The sequence below is a fragment of the Lynx rufus genome, unplaced genomic scaffold (assembly GCF_022079265.1).
Source record: "Lynx rufus isolate CCGP_SWC_20201006 ecotype Redwood Valley unplaced genomic scaffold, mLynRuf1.p SCAF_2, whole genome shotgun sequence".
Taxonomy (NCBI): domain Eukaryota; kingdom Metazoa; phylum Chordata; class Mammalia; order Carnivora; family Felidae; genus Lynx; species Lynx rufus.
The window spans coordinates 167,598,910-167,613,899 of NW_025814834.1; positions in this window are offsets into that span (position 1 = coordinate 167,598,910).

Sequence of the window (14,990 nt, forward strand, 5' to 3'; positions counted from 1 at the left end):
AAATAGGGAGTTTTAAATAAGAAAAATGGCTCAGATAAAATCTGGAGGTAAGTGCAAGCACTGAGGTGTGCGGATTATTGTCAAAGAAATAAGGGACCAAGAGAACCAGAGAAACCCAGGTTGCCTGCTTCCTCTCACCCAGTGTACATTTTGCCATGTATTAGAGCAAACTTCTCAGCTACACTTGGTATGGACACATATCAGTTTTGTTTTAGGCATAGAACACAGCTAGGTAGAGACAGAAAGACAGTTCAAAGATTTTTTTAGTCAGTGGGGTGTTTACAGGAAAAAGAAGTGTCCAGATAGGATTGTCAGAGAAGGACCAAGAAGGGGATGTGTAGTTAAAGGTGGTAAGACTAGTCACAATCTTGGTTAAACTTTGTGTGAGTTTATTACCAACTGTAAGTACCAATTGCTAATTACCAACTATAAGAACACCTGATGAACAAAGTTCTGCTTCAAATAAAAAATTGCTCAAGTATGTTATATTATATTAAACGCACATCTTCACAGCCTGACGATTCAAGACCTACTTCAAAAAACTTCTGGAGAAGGGCTCTAATTGACCTGGCTTGGCTCATTGTTTACCCTTTGGTAAATGGGACCAGGTTGGTGACTTATGCTGGACCCATTCAAACCAAAATGGGTTTACATCGAAATTCATCACATGTCCACCACACCGTGACTAAACATGGGGAGGAGGTAGACAAATTTCTATGACAAACAACCCTTAATAGTATGAACCCTCTATATAATTGGAGGGGTAGAAAATACATTGTCAGAGAAAGAAGGAGCACCATTACCAGAATCACTGTGGGGAGAGCAACTGAAACAAAAGCCGTCCACAATAGGCTTACTCAGTTCACCTAAGATAAAACTTACAAAAGGATTCATGATCCAGAGGGACTCAGAATGCCACACTAATCCCATCCAGCATACTTGAGAGGTTCTTCGTATATCCTCACTCACTGCATCCTGAGAAAACCTGCAGACCCCATAGTCATTCTCCTCTCTGTGGGAGAGACGGGGAAGGGGGAAGTGGACCTTACTTCTTGGCCCTCCAAATAGGAGACATGCCCTGGTTTGCTTGCCACTCACCGGTCTATCCCTGCCCAGACCTCCTGGAGTACGGAAGGAATGTGCATCAGCTAGGAGTGCTGCTTAATTTGGACCTACATGGATAAAGACAAGCGATAAAGGCTGAGTGCATGAGAAGTCAGCGGCTTCAAAAGAGACAGAAAGTAAACAATTACAACACACTAAAGCAGCGGAAGCACCCCGAGGAAATGTAGAAAACGGGAAAAAGCATTTAAAAACCCTATTTTTTTTTTTGCTTTTGCTATAATTTTCAGGATGTAGTAACAATAAATAAGATCAGAGTGCTATGGTAAAAGAGCAGACTGAGGGCCAGAAAGAGTGCATGAAAGTAGTAAAAACATTCTCATTAAAAATGTTTGGATGCTACAGCTATAATCAGTGATATAATGGATACTGCCCAGCAACAATATGCTTGAAGCACAGACCCACGGCAACAATAACTGGTCCAGGCACAGAGGAATTCTTTTCCTCTTTGAAGAATCAGTTAACCCACAAGCAACTTGAACAGCACAAGAAACTAGAGAAAGAGAAAACGCTCCAAAATTCACTTTATGAATTATAAAACCTGGTAAGACTATAGTCCAATCTGATTCCTGAATATCATGCAAAGATTTTAAATAAAATAGCAGCACACAACATCCAGCTTGTCAAAAAAAATTATACACACACACACACACACACGTATATGTATATCATAAGTTAGACTATTCTAGGAGTAAAAAAAATAGTTCAACATTTAAAAAATCTATAAATAACATTCACAACATTAAGTTACTAAAAAGAAAATTATATCATCTCCACAGTTGCTGAAGAGATAGCTGATAAATTTTAATTTATATCATTCATTAAATAAATAAAAACTTTGGGGCACCTGGGTGACTAAGTTGGTTAAGCATCTGGCTCTTGATTTCAGCTCAGGTCATGATCTCATGGTTTGTGGGTTTGAGCCCCCTGTCTAGCTCTGCACTGCCAGTGCAGAAACTGCTTAGATGCCTGTCTCCCTCTCTCTCTGCCCCTCCCCTGCTCATTCTCTCTCTCTCTCTCTCTCTCTCTCTCTCTCTCTCTCTCCCTTTCTTCCTCTCTCTCCTTCTCTCTCAAAATAAATAAACATTTTAAAAATAAATAAAATAAAAACCTTATTAACAATAAAAGAAATAAAAACTTCTTTAGGATGATAAAATACACAAATCTCTTCCCCAGATCTTTCCTCTTGTTAAATGGAGACACAATGAAAAAAAACTATTAAAACTAGGAATAAGACTTCAGTGTTTTTTATCATCGTTATGTAATATTGAGTCCTGTTATTTGGATGCTGGCTAAAAAAATTAGGAAGAAAAATATATAAAATTGTGTCAGAAACAGTGATATGCATTTATCATACCATTTTCTCTATCTGGATACACAGGAAGACTGTATCTATTAGCTTTTCTTGCACCTGGGTGAAGGTATATGACTAAATTAAGGCAATGGAATTTTCCAGCCCTAGTCTTTGCAAACATCCTACACATACTCCTTACCTCTTTATGCCTCCCAAATGATAGACCACTACTTGATCTATATTGGACTTTGAATGTGCAAGAAATAAACCTTCATTTTGTCAATATTTATAAAATTTATATACAATGTGTACATTAATATTTGCATATGTTTACATGTTGTGTCTATAGCCTTAATGAACGATATAATAAAAATGCACATTGTTTAGAAGAGCTAGAGGAAGAGTAATCTAAACAGAGGAAAGTGTAGAGGCCATCCAAAGGGAAAGCACTATGTATGTTCTAGAATCTAGAATTGCATTATCTAGTCACTAGCCACATGTGGTTATTTAGCACTTAAAATCTGCCTAGTCTGAATTGAGATGTGATGTAAGTGTCAAAATGCACACCAGACTTCAAAGAGAGTACAAAACAAAGAGAATATAAAATATCTCACTAATAATTTTTATATTGATTTTATGTTGAAATAATATTTTATATGTATATTTGATTAAATAAAATGTGCTCTTGAAAAGTTTAAATTATATATGTGGTTCACATTTAGAGCTCACATATTTCCATTGGACAGTGCTGTTCTAGAGACTGACAGGAAACCAACCAAATAAACACCGTGGGCAAGGGGCATGGGTTACCATTGAGGGTTATGTGCTAATGGTATTTATCACCACCACATTCACATTCATTCATTTCTTCATCCAACAAACATATGTTAAGAATTGTCTCTGCTCAGGGACTTTTAGGCTTTGGGACATAAAGATGAAAAAGTCACAATCCTTTCAAGAAGCTTATTGCACAGGGGAGGAAGCAGATGAGAAAACCAAGATTAAACACAGATTTATAAATGTTCTGAGGTAAGACAACACAAAAGAGGAACAGCTAGGGTAGAGAGGAGGCAAAGCTTGTGAGAAGAGATATTGCTTGAGTTGCTCTTTCAAGGGAAAGTAAGATGCTCTGACAGACCCATCCTTATCCAGCCCTACCTCCATCCTTATCTCTCCCCAACCTCAATTCCCCCTCCAGTAGCCCTTTCAGCATTCTGGATTTCCTCTTGTATGGTCAATAAAAATGCCTAGAGTCAAACTTTACCATCTGCTTGCCTAACCCCAATCCTGGTTTTCCTTTAATGGCTTATTTTGTCTTTCCTCTGTATCTACTCTACAGGAGGCCATCTCCCTCTCCCATATCCTACCCTTCATCCCCAACTCACTAGGTGAAGAGCATTTTCTTAGTTCCCCATTTCAGCCTCTGTGTCAGTCATTTGCTGCCATTACCACAATATCTTTTAGAATCCATCCTGCTTACTTTTTTCCATTTTAGTTGTTTCTCTTTTGACCAACCCTAAACCAACTCCAGGTTAAACTTTTCTCTATGACTTCAGCAACTGTATCATAGTCCTCTTTACCTCACCACCTGTCCTCATTATCCATGACTTCAGCATCCCTGCCATGATCCAACATACCTACTTCACAGTTACTTGACTTTCTTAATGCCAATGACCTTCATTTCCATTAAGTCTTAGGCACTAAAAGTATAGCCACACTTTGGACTTCATCTTTGTTTATATCGAATGTTTCACACTGTATATTTTTTTGGCTTCTGAACTATTTAGGCCCTTCACCACCCTCCCCATATCATACATATGCCTTATCACATCCCGAATCTACATTTGCTTCTTATTGTGATTCCTAGGGCTGAGACCTTCCTTATTCATTTCTCATAGCCTTGGGAGTAAAATCTGTGTTTATGTGTGGTAAAGTGGGTGGGGGGATCCTTGAAAGCAATCCCTCCTTCACAACATAATACTGCCTCATTTTGCTCTAGCCATTCTCTTCTTGCACTTACCTAATCTGAAATGCCTACTTTTATTTCTATAAATGCCATGCTTTTTTCAAGGTCAAACTCAAATCCTCTCCAGGAAATCAAGCACATGGATCTTTCATTCTCTTAACTCCTACTGCATGTGGCATATCAGCTTCTGACTATATAGCTTACCATCTCCTAATTATTTTGTGTCTATTAATTATTACCCAAAGAAAGTCTATGAGGAAGAAAGTATACCTTCTATTTCTTTGATTTTTCCTGCAACGGATAACACAATGCTGGATGCATATTTGGTGTTCAAAAATTATTTGATAAACAAATATATCATTTTTTATGAGAGAGGTCTGGGAATATTCCAGTAGGACCATAAGCCCAGAAAATTACCTCTCAGATGGGGTCCAAAAGCCAAACCTGGTTAGTGGGGTTGTTATTAGAGCAACCAGAAACAAAAACCACAGGGCACTGTGATAATAGCTGAGTTTATTAGGCATTTCATAGTATTCTATATTTGATTGAGAATTCTATAGGTAGTCCATTAGGTAATTTGTGGCCATTATTTCAAGTAATTCCCCCAAACCTGATTTAGGTATTCTAGTCCTAATTTACAGATGAGAAAATAGAGCTCAGAAGTAGTCAATAACTTGTCCAAGAAAACAGGAAGTATCAGAACTGGGATTTGAACTCACATCTGTCTGACTCTAAAGCTCATGACTTAACCTTGGAATTATAGGATTGTAAATTTGCTTGAGAACATTAATTGTTATTTTGGGGATTCAATATTCCTCCTTTGTTATGGTAACACCACTTCCTCTCCCTACTACACTCTGTCATGAAGAAGAAATGGTTTCTGTCATCTCCTGGCATGGCTATACCTCCTCATACACAATGTTTGGTCCAGGGAGACATACCTGGCCAAAGCTGAGCCAATAATGCCTTAGAATTAGGCATTATTACCCAATTAGAATTCTTTCCTTAGGGTCAAGAGACCCAACATATCAGTGAGGAGCCTTTTCCTGTTAGGTACACAAGCTGTAAGAATGTAAACCTGGAGCCATGGTAGCCATGTCCTTCACCTGGACAAAGCATGTGTGTAGGAGGGAATGCAACTGACAAGGAGAGAGAGGGAGAAAGAGCCAGCCCTCTGGGCTTGGGAGCACCTCCACCTTTTTTTTTCTGTCTGCTGTTGCTTCTGACCTTCCTACAGTTGGATAACTTCCCCATTTTGCTCAAGCAAACTCAGGTTGGCTATTTGTCACTTGCAAAGAAGTCTAAATGAAGCTTTTTTCTAAGATCATTGGCCAAAATAAGAATCAGTATGTCAACTTTGTTCAAAGACATGGATGGAATAAAACCAATGAACCTTTTAAGAATCAAGCCCAAATGAAGCCTCTGCATCTTATGGAGTTTTTCACTGGTATTCATCACCTCCTACAAACTAAATAAATCATGTGCTAGACCAAAGGAAGGAATCAAAAGGAAATAAAGACATTTGAATATGTAATATGTCATATTAGCCAAGGACCTAAAGTCATATAGAATCTATTCACAGAACACCCAAAACCATAAAATATCTATGAATAAATCTAACCAAAGAGGTGAAAAATCTATACACTGAAAACTACAGAAATCTTATGAAAGAAATTGAAGAAGACACAAAAAAATGGAAAAAGATTCCATGCTCCTGGATAGGAAGAACAAATATTGTTAAAATGTTGATACTACCCAAAGCAATCTATATATTCAATGCAATCCCTATCAAAATAATACCAGCATTCTTCACACAGTTAGAACAAATAATCCTAAAATTGGTATGGAACCAGAAAAGACCCCAAATACCCAAAGCAATCTTGAAAAAGAAAACCAAAGCAGGAGGCATCACAATCCCAAACTTCAAGCTATACTACAAAGCAGTAATCATCAAGGCAATATGGTTGCACAAAAACAGAAACTCAGATCAATGGAACAGAATAGAGAACCCAGAAATGGACCACAACCATATGGCCAACTAATCTTTGACAAAGCAGGAAAGAATATCAATGGAATAAAGACAGTCTCTTCAGCAAGCAGTGCTGGGAAAACTGGACAGCGACATGCAGAATGAACCTGGACCACTTTCTTACACCATACACAAAAATAAACTCAAAATGGATAAAAGACTTAAACGTAAGACAGGAAGCCACAAAAATCCTAGAGGAGAAAACAGGCAACAACCTCTTTGACCTCAGCCACAGCAACCTCTTACGTGACATGTCTCTGGAGGCAAGGGAAACAAAAGCAAAAATGAACTACTGGGACCTCACCAAAATAAAAAGCTTCTGCACAGCAAAGGAAACAATCAACAAAACTAAAAGGCAACTGGCAGAACGGGAGAAGATATTTGCAAACGACATATCAGATAAAGGGTTAGTATCCAAAATCTGTAAAGAACTTATCAAACTCAACACCCAAAAACCAAATAATCCAGTGAAGAATTGGGCAAAAGACATGAATAGACACTTTTCCAAAGAAGACATCCAGATGGCCAACTGACACATGAAAGAAATGCTCAACATCACTCATCAGGGAAATACAAATCAAAACCACAATGAGATACCACCTTACACCTGTCAGAATGGCTAACATTAACAACTCAGGCAACAAAAGATGTTGGCAAGGATGCAGAAAAAGAGGATCTCTTTTGCATTGCTGGTGGGAATGCAAGCTGGTGCAGCTGCTCTGGAAAACAGTATGGAGTTTCCTCAAAAAACTAAAAATAGAACTACCCTACGACCCAGCAATTGCACTACCCGGTATTTATCCACGGGATACAGGTATGCTGTTTCGAAGGGACACATGCACCCTCATATTTATAGCAGCACTATCAACAATAGCCACAGTATGGAAAGAGCCCAAATGTCCATCGATGGATGAATGGATAAAGAAGATGTGGTATATATATATATATATATATATATATATATATATATATACATACATACATACAATGGAGTATTACTCTGCAATAAAAAAGAATGAAATCTTGTCATTTTAAACTACATGGATGGAACTAGAGGGCATTATGCTAAGCAAAATTAGTCAGAGGAAGACAAATATCATATCAATTCACTCATATGAAGACTTTAAGACAGAGAACAGATGAATATAAGGGAAGGGAAGCAAAAATAATATAAAAACAGGGAGGGGGACGAAACATAAGAGACTCTTAAATATGGAGAACAAACAAAAGGTTACTGGAGGGGTGGTGGGAGGGGGGATGGACTAAATGGGTAAGGGGCATTAAAGAAACTACTCCTGAAAAAAAAAAAAGGAATCTATTCACAGAAGAAGAGCCTTGACTCTTGGTAGACTTAATTTCACCAGGATGATGTGTTGAGGTTTAGATTAGGCCAGAATTGGTCTTTAACAGTAAATCAGAGAGGCACACCCCCCACTAATTATTTGACTATAAAAAAAAAAGAAGCTTTCTCACTCTGCATTTTCCTTTCGAAAATATAATTGCATGAGCTTAATTTCCTAACTGGGTTTAACTGGGGATCAATGTCAAGCAGCAAGCTCTAAAATGTAAATAATTCATTGGTTCACCTTGTGATTTCCATAGCTACCAAGGACTTTAGCACCCTGACCTCTAGGAGAGAGGGGTGAAGACTTCGACTGAAGCTTTATTTAGCAAATCCTTTTCACTTAAAACCCATAAGCTACTTGTCCCTGTCAGCAAGTGTCCAGAAGGTTTCTTGTCAACAGAACCCATCCGAGGGGAGCACAGCTAGGAGCCAGCAGAAGTGGGAGGATCCTGGGGAGCTTTTGCTGCAATTAAGCCTATCCCGTGAAGTGAATTGAAAACTGCTCTTATTTTCCAGCGGGAAGTAAATAACATGTGTATGACTCACCTTCTGTTTTATGATGTGCATGTACGAGTGTGTGGTATGCATCATATATATATACACACGTGCATGCACACATGCACGTGTGTTTATCAGTTGAAATTGGGCAGTGTTTTCACACAGTCCATAATCCAATAAAAAGTGTTGCATTTCCGATTGCTTCCTGTGGGTTCTGTGATTATTGTCCAATCCAATTCATCGCAGAATCTACCATCAGTATACTCAAGTAGTACGACCAAATATTTTTGAAGGCTGCTAATTTAAATGGATCAATGTGTGCCCAAGCTGTAATATTAACCATTCATATTTAAAGTTTGGGAGTTGCTTATGCAATTTTTTTTTTTAAATCATTGTTCCCCTATTCAGTCACTTCACTGGAAATAGGTCATGGTGTAATGTTTTTACCATTAAAAAGGACAAGTTACAAAGTTCTCTAAATCTTAATTGCTTTTATAGTTGACAGTTTAGCCAAATTATTATACCCATAAAATGGAATAAGAAAAGGGTCTTGCAAAATAAATCATTTCAGTTTCAGTGTTGCTTGATAAATAGTAATAGGAATATAAATTCTATTAAATGAGAAACTCTGCACTATAAATTAGATACACAGGGTGGACCTGACCAATGGATTTGAGATGGGGAATATATTTGCTTTGTGAAAAGACAAGTAATGTAGTGGTTATTAATTTCATTATGGCATTAGCTGGTTATAATCTAGCACATTAATTAAATATTGTGGATTATACGCTTTGCCCTAGTTTTAGTTCTGATCTATAACAACCTAGGTTCATTTATATCCCTATTTTAGGCCACACCTTTTTCAATTCCTCTGAAACAGCATCATTGATACCTTTTGTCTGTACCTGCAACTGCACTTCTTGTGAATGTTCTCTGACAAAAGCTCGAGAGAATGTTAGTAATTGCACTCATTCCTACCAGCAGGGGAAGCCTACAATTATTTATATTTTCAGCGTGGTATCAGTGTGCTTTGGGTGAGTTCTGGATGCCTGAATGCTCTCTACCATTTTATTGTGGTCCATATCCCTGATCTTCCTTTACTTTTCCTGCTTATTCTTCACAAGACCTGCTTGTCAGGGATTCTGATGCTTTTTCTAGTTTTACCAAACAGAATTGGTATCCAATTTCCACTTGCCATTTTACATCACTGAACATCACTGTTACAGAGGCCACAAGCTGAGTATAAAACAGCAATAGATGATCACTCCCTGCATGTCTGAGTTTGTTCAAGACAGTTGTGATACTTCAAATATTAATGGGTATAATTGGGTTTAATAATGAAGACAGGGTTTACACAAATGTAGAAAGAGCTGGGGAAGCATCAGTCTTGATGATCAAGGCTGCAGAATCAAGAAATAGGCATAAATGTCAGACTGAAGCAAAGGAGCAGGGAAGGGAAGTTTTCACACTTCTGCGATTGCTGGCTGAGGAAGACACCTGGAACCACACCACAAGGGATTGCAAGGACTTCCCAAAACTCATTTGCTTTGCATCTACCTTCTAAATCGCAAGAAAGTTGTTCTCACTGGAAAGTTATAATCCAGAACCATATAGGGAAGGAGATTTTAAGGAAACATGTTTTCCAGGCTCAGAAGGGGGGATGTCAAGATGCTACTACATTGACAACAATCTAGCAGTGTCAACTCCTTCGGAAATTTGACATCTAGGCCCATGTCTTTTTATCACATTTAACCCCCAATTATAGAATAAAATAACATCATGCTTATAATTAGAACTATGCAAACATCGGGGCACTTGGGTGGCTCAGTCAGTCGAGCGTCCGACTTCGCCTCATGTCATGATCTCGGGTCTGTGGGTTCAAACCCCACATCAAGCTGTGTGCAGAGAGCTCAGAGCCTGGAGCCTGCTTCCGATTCTGTGTCTCCCTTTCTTTCTGCCCCTCCCCGCTCATGCTCTGTCTCTCTGTCTCTGAAAAATGAATAAACCTTAAAAAAAATTTAAAAAACAAACTATGCAACCATCTTTTAACAACCAAAGACCAACTAGCAATCTCCCCAAAAAGGAGACTTAAGTCCCATATGTCATTTTGACTATCCCAAGATTATGTCTAATCATCTTAAACCGAGTTACATTTATCTCTTTGAAATCCTATAATTTAATATTGAAATAGACAGGTAACTATGATTAAAATAACTAATATTAGATAATATGACAACGAAGAAAGGAAAAAGAAACAAATCACTCATTTATGTAAATATAAATAAGTCAAGGCAATAAAGAAAATGAGTATAATCACTACAATGATTATTTCTACAAGTAGTAATTTGGCCATAATTGCTATTTATATGTTTCTTATCCTACTAAACTTCCCTTAGTCTGTTTGTCTACAGTAAGTGGCTCAGTTCGTTGTGGTTCTTTGCCCAGTGGAGCAAATCCCCTTGGAGGATCTCTGTCATTAGCACTCCTATCCGTATTGGCTTTCTATAGATCCCCATTATCTTTTGCTGCAGAACATAGGAGGACTAAGAGACACCCTGTAGGACATTCTGGGTTCTAGTCATACCAGCTTTACTCCCATTTTGTAGTGGCAGCCCAATTTCCCCTTTATAACTGGAATGAATTACCCCAACAATTATAGTAACACTCTACTTTGTTGTTGGTTCAGCAGTATAAGGTGCTTATAATGGCCAGATGGCAGTTACAGCTTCTAATTAATAATAATTATTGTGTGTCCCCTGATTCTAAGAATTAAGATCTTAAAAGCAGCAAGCCCAAGTGGTAATAATGGAAATGGAAACCTGCTAGTGGATCATTAAAAGTAGTGATGAGAGGAGCCAGTTCCTTCTTGTGGTTCTTAAGTCCATGCATTCTGGCTATGGGTGAAATAACATTATATACTGGTTGCTGATTCAGAGCATATAAAGTATCCCGAGGACATTTCCCCAGCCTTGCAAAGTTTGTCAAGCAGCTAAGGCCTATATCTTAAAATGGCAATGCCACTGTTACATTAGATCAGCTGCTTCAGGGTAACGGGAGACATGACGAGACAAGTGGATTCTGAATTCTGAGGGCATGAGCCTATAGCCATATTGCATTGACTGCAAAATTGTTTCCTTGGCTAAGAGCAATGCCTGTGTGGAATTACCTGATGGTGAATGAAGCATTCTATAAGTCCACAGGTAGTGGGGCTAGTAGAAGCATTGCAGACAGGGAAGGCAAATCTACATCCAGAATAAATGTTTGTTTTGGTAAGAACAAATCATGGCCACTAGGCAGCTGGGTGGCCCTCCCAGGAAATGGCTCTATAGGGAGGGAATCAGTACTGATCTTTGCTTTGGCAGATTGGTCACTCAGTAGAAGCAATAGCCAACAGCCTTGAAGAGTGCACACGGTCTTCATCTCTGTTGCTATAGACATTTTGATCATAAGCACATTGGGCAAGAAAAGATGTGGCTGGAGAGAGACTGATTGACATTCACACGTGGAGTTATATTGTCCATCTGATTATTAAAAGTCCCCTCTACTATGGTAGCCCTCCAGTGGCCATTTACTTAAGGGTACAAATATCCTAATATTCAATGTCAATTTGGAGAATTCAAACCATTTACCTCTTCTCCAGACCTCCTTGTAAACAATTTTGCAATTTTATGTTTTTCAATTCTATCACCATCTAACGAAACCGTTAGCCACTGCCCATAAAACAGTAAAGATCTATATCTCTGCCTATAGTTCTAAGGAAAAATGGATAGTAAAGCACAGTGCTCAACATTCTTTGTACTGGGAAGGTTTCTCTTCACTATCATTCTTTAGAGTCACTCCTGAGTGATGAGCAATGTTGCAGCTACCCACTTAATATCCACCAGGCTCTAATGTAGATCATCTGTGAACAAGCTTTGTTTTTGTCAATGAACTGGTCATAGGGGACTCACCATGAAGCTAAAGGTGCTGACTGAGGATAAGAAGTCTGGCAATAGGAGTAAGACTGGTAGAAGTCTCAGTAATTACTATGCAAATTGCTTCTGCTTTCAAGACCTGCTTGAGCTCTATCTTGTTTATGCCACTTCTGCTTGATGATGAAGCACTGTTGGACTTACCCAGATTTATAACTTGGTGAGCCAGGCGACACACATTTTATGAGAAAAGCTTCTCTCTTTATGAGAGTGTATTTTGTTTGGTGGCCCGTATCAAACAATCACTCTCAAAGATTTCTCTCAATATATCTGTGTCTTTCACTTACATCTCTTCCCCTTCTCTATTAACTGGATGAAATGTACAGATATCTGAATAAAGCTACGGGATATATCTTATTAGGAAAGAACTTGCAATTGTCCAATACATGGATGTTGTTGATCATTTTTTTTGTGTGTGAGTTGCCCGCCTGGCTTGCCCCTGCTTGCTCGGCACAGGTCCTTCTGGAGAAGGCAGGTGTGGATGCCAGACACACATCCCTCACTCAGGAATAGCCCGAGGGCCTGGTCTTATCATCAGACTTCTCAGACAGCTGCTTCTGAAAGGTGGGACTCAATGGGGCTGGGACTCTGTGGATTCTGTGAATCCAGAGCCAGTGGGTCCAGTCTAATTCCCTAGGAAAAAAAAAGTCTCTTCCAGGACCCAGGAGCAAGCCAAAAGCTATTTCTCAAAAGGAAAATAGTGATCTTCAGAAGACAACATAACTTTACTCCAAAATTCAAAAGGCCTGTACTGTTATTTATCTCTAGGGAACTGCCAATGAGTCTATATAGCATTCATATCTGTTACAGACACCTCCCCACCATTGAACTTGCAGGGTTATGTGGCCCAAGCGGAAGAGCAGCTTGAACAGCAAGCAGCGTGGACCTGTCGCATAGCTTTCGCTTGCTCTGTTTCCTACTCAAAACTGTCATTATTAAGAGATTACTCAGTAAATGCATGGATCAAAGCAGAATTCCTAAATGAAGTACCGATTGCCTCAAAATCCAAAGAGGCACCCTAGGTGTTGTATCTTGTTCTTAGTGATTGGAGCCACTTACTTTTCACTTTATAGGTACTATCTCAATATATCCCAGACAACAGAATTCCTAGAAATTTCACTGAGGTTTCAGGCTCTGAATTTTGTGGACCCACCTTCTGACACGTATAGATTTTATTAAGGTATTCAAGGATATTAGCTACTTCCTGCTTAGCAGTTCCAGTGAGCCTTATATCATCAGAGCAGTAGACCAGAATAGTGTTCTACAGAATAGCTAGACAATCAAGGTCCTTGAGGCCTGAAGTATTACAGAGGTGTGAGGTAAGGCAACCTAGTGAAAGTGTATTGCTACTCGCTCTATAGGAAAGAAAACTTCTGGTTGTGTTTACCAACAAGTGTAGAGAAAAAAGCATCTATCAGATCAATGGCTGTATACCAGGTATCAGGAGCTGTGTCGATTTGTTCCAGTAAAAACCCACATGTGGTCAATAGCTTCAACTAAAGTCACACTCTAAGTTTTTTCGTCTGCACCAGCCAAGTAGTAAGTAGAATGGGTAGATTGGTAGGAACCAATATGCTTCCATGCTTCAAGTCTTGAATGCAACATTACTTTGGATTTATTATTTTTGTAGAGAGAGGCCTTTCCTACCATAATAGCCGTCAGTCCACAGATAAGGAACTAATATGAGAAGTCTGTATGTGCCTAGTTGAGCTATGCATTCAGAATTAGGTAAACAGTGAGAGGCTTGGAGACCTAATGGCCTTATAAAAACACATGAGCTGAAACTCCATTAACCAACCATCCAGGCTCCATAAGTCGTACTTAGACCATTGGAGCACAGTGACATATGAGTCTACAGGAATGAACGTCAGTTCAAAGTAATTTCTATTAATTCCTGGAAAGTGTGTCTATTTCCATTTATTTCAGTATGTAGTCACTCTGATAAATGGACACAAGTTCCTTTGGGAAAGGTTGGGAGGCAGATTTATAGACAATATTCATAAGCATAGCAGATCCTTTACTTAAAGTGACCTAATGTATTACTAGTTTCCTATGGCTGCTGTAATAAATTACCACAAATGTAGTGGTTTAAAACAACAGAAATACAAATTTATTACCTTAACAGTTTTGGAGATTAGAAGTCCAAATGTGGGTCTCACTGGACTAACATTAACGTTTTTGTAGGGTTGTATTCCTTTTGAGAGGCTCTAGGGGACAATATGTTTTCTTATCTTTTCCAGATTCGACTGGCTTTTTCCAGAGGCTACCGGCACTGCTCATTATCCCCTCATATCTTCAAAATCAGCAGTGATCAGTAGACTCTTTCTCACAATGCCATCTCTTCAGTTCTGACTCTTCTGCTTCAAGTCTGGGAATTTTCTGAAGACACATGACCATCTATTGTATTGATTCACGTCAGGTCTCTGTCACCAATGAAGTTTGGTTTTTTTCACTTCGCTTATATGAATGAAGAAGGTGGTTCATTGTGGTGCAAGGGACCCCATGATAAATTAGCCACCACCGAAGATTTCTACAGGCCAAATCATTCTGGTTACTTCTTGGATCCCATAACTCAGGGATTTCAATACCCATTGAATTCAGATCCTATTTCCATGGCAGCCTTTCATACTTCATTTGCAGACAATTGCCACTACAGAGCCTTTTAAGGATGCTGATAGTGCCTTAATCAATGTATTTCTCAAAGCCTTGTTGAAGATGTGTACTCTAAACCCTCCAGGTGATATAGCTAGCAGGTTGGTAAGCAG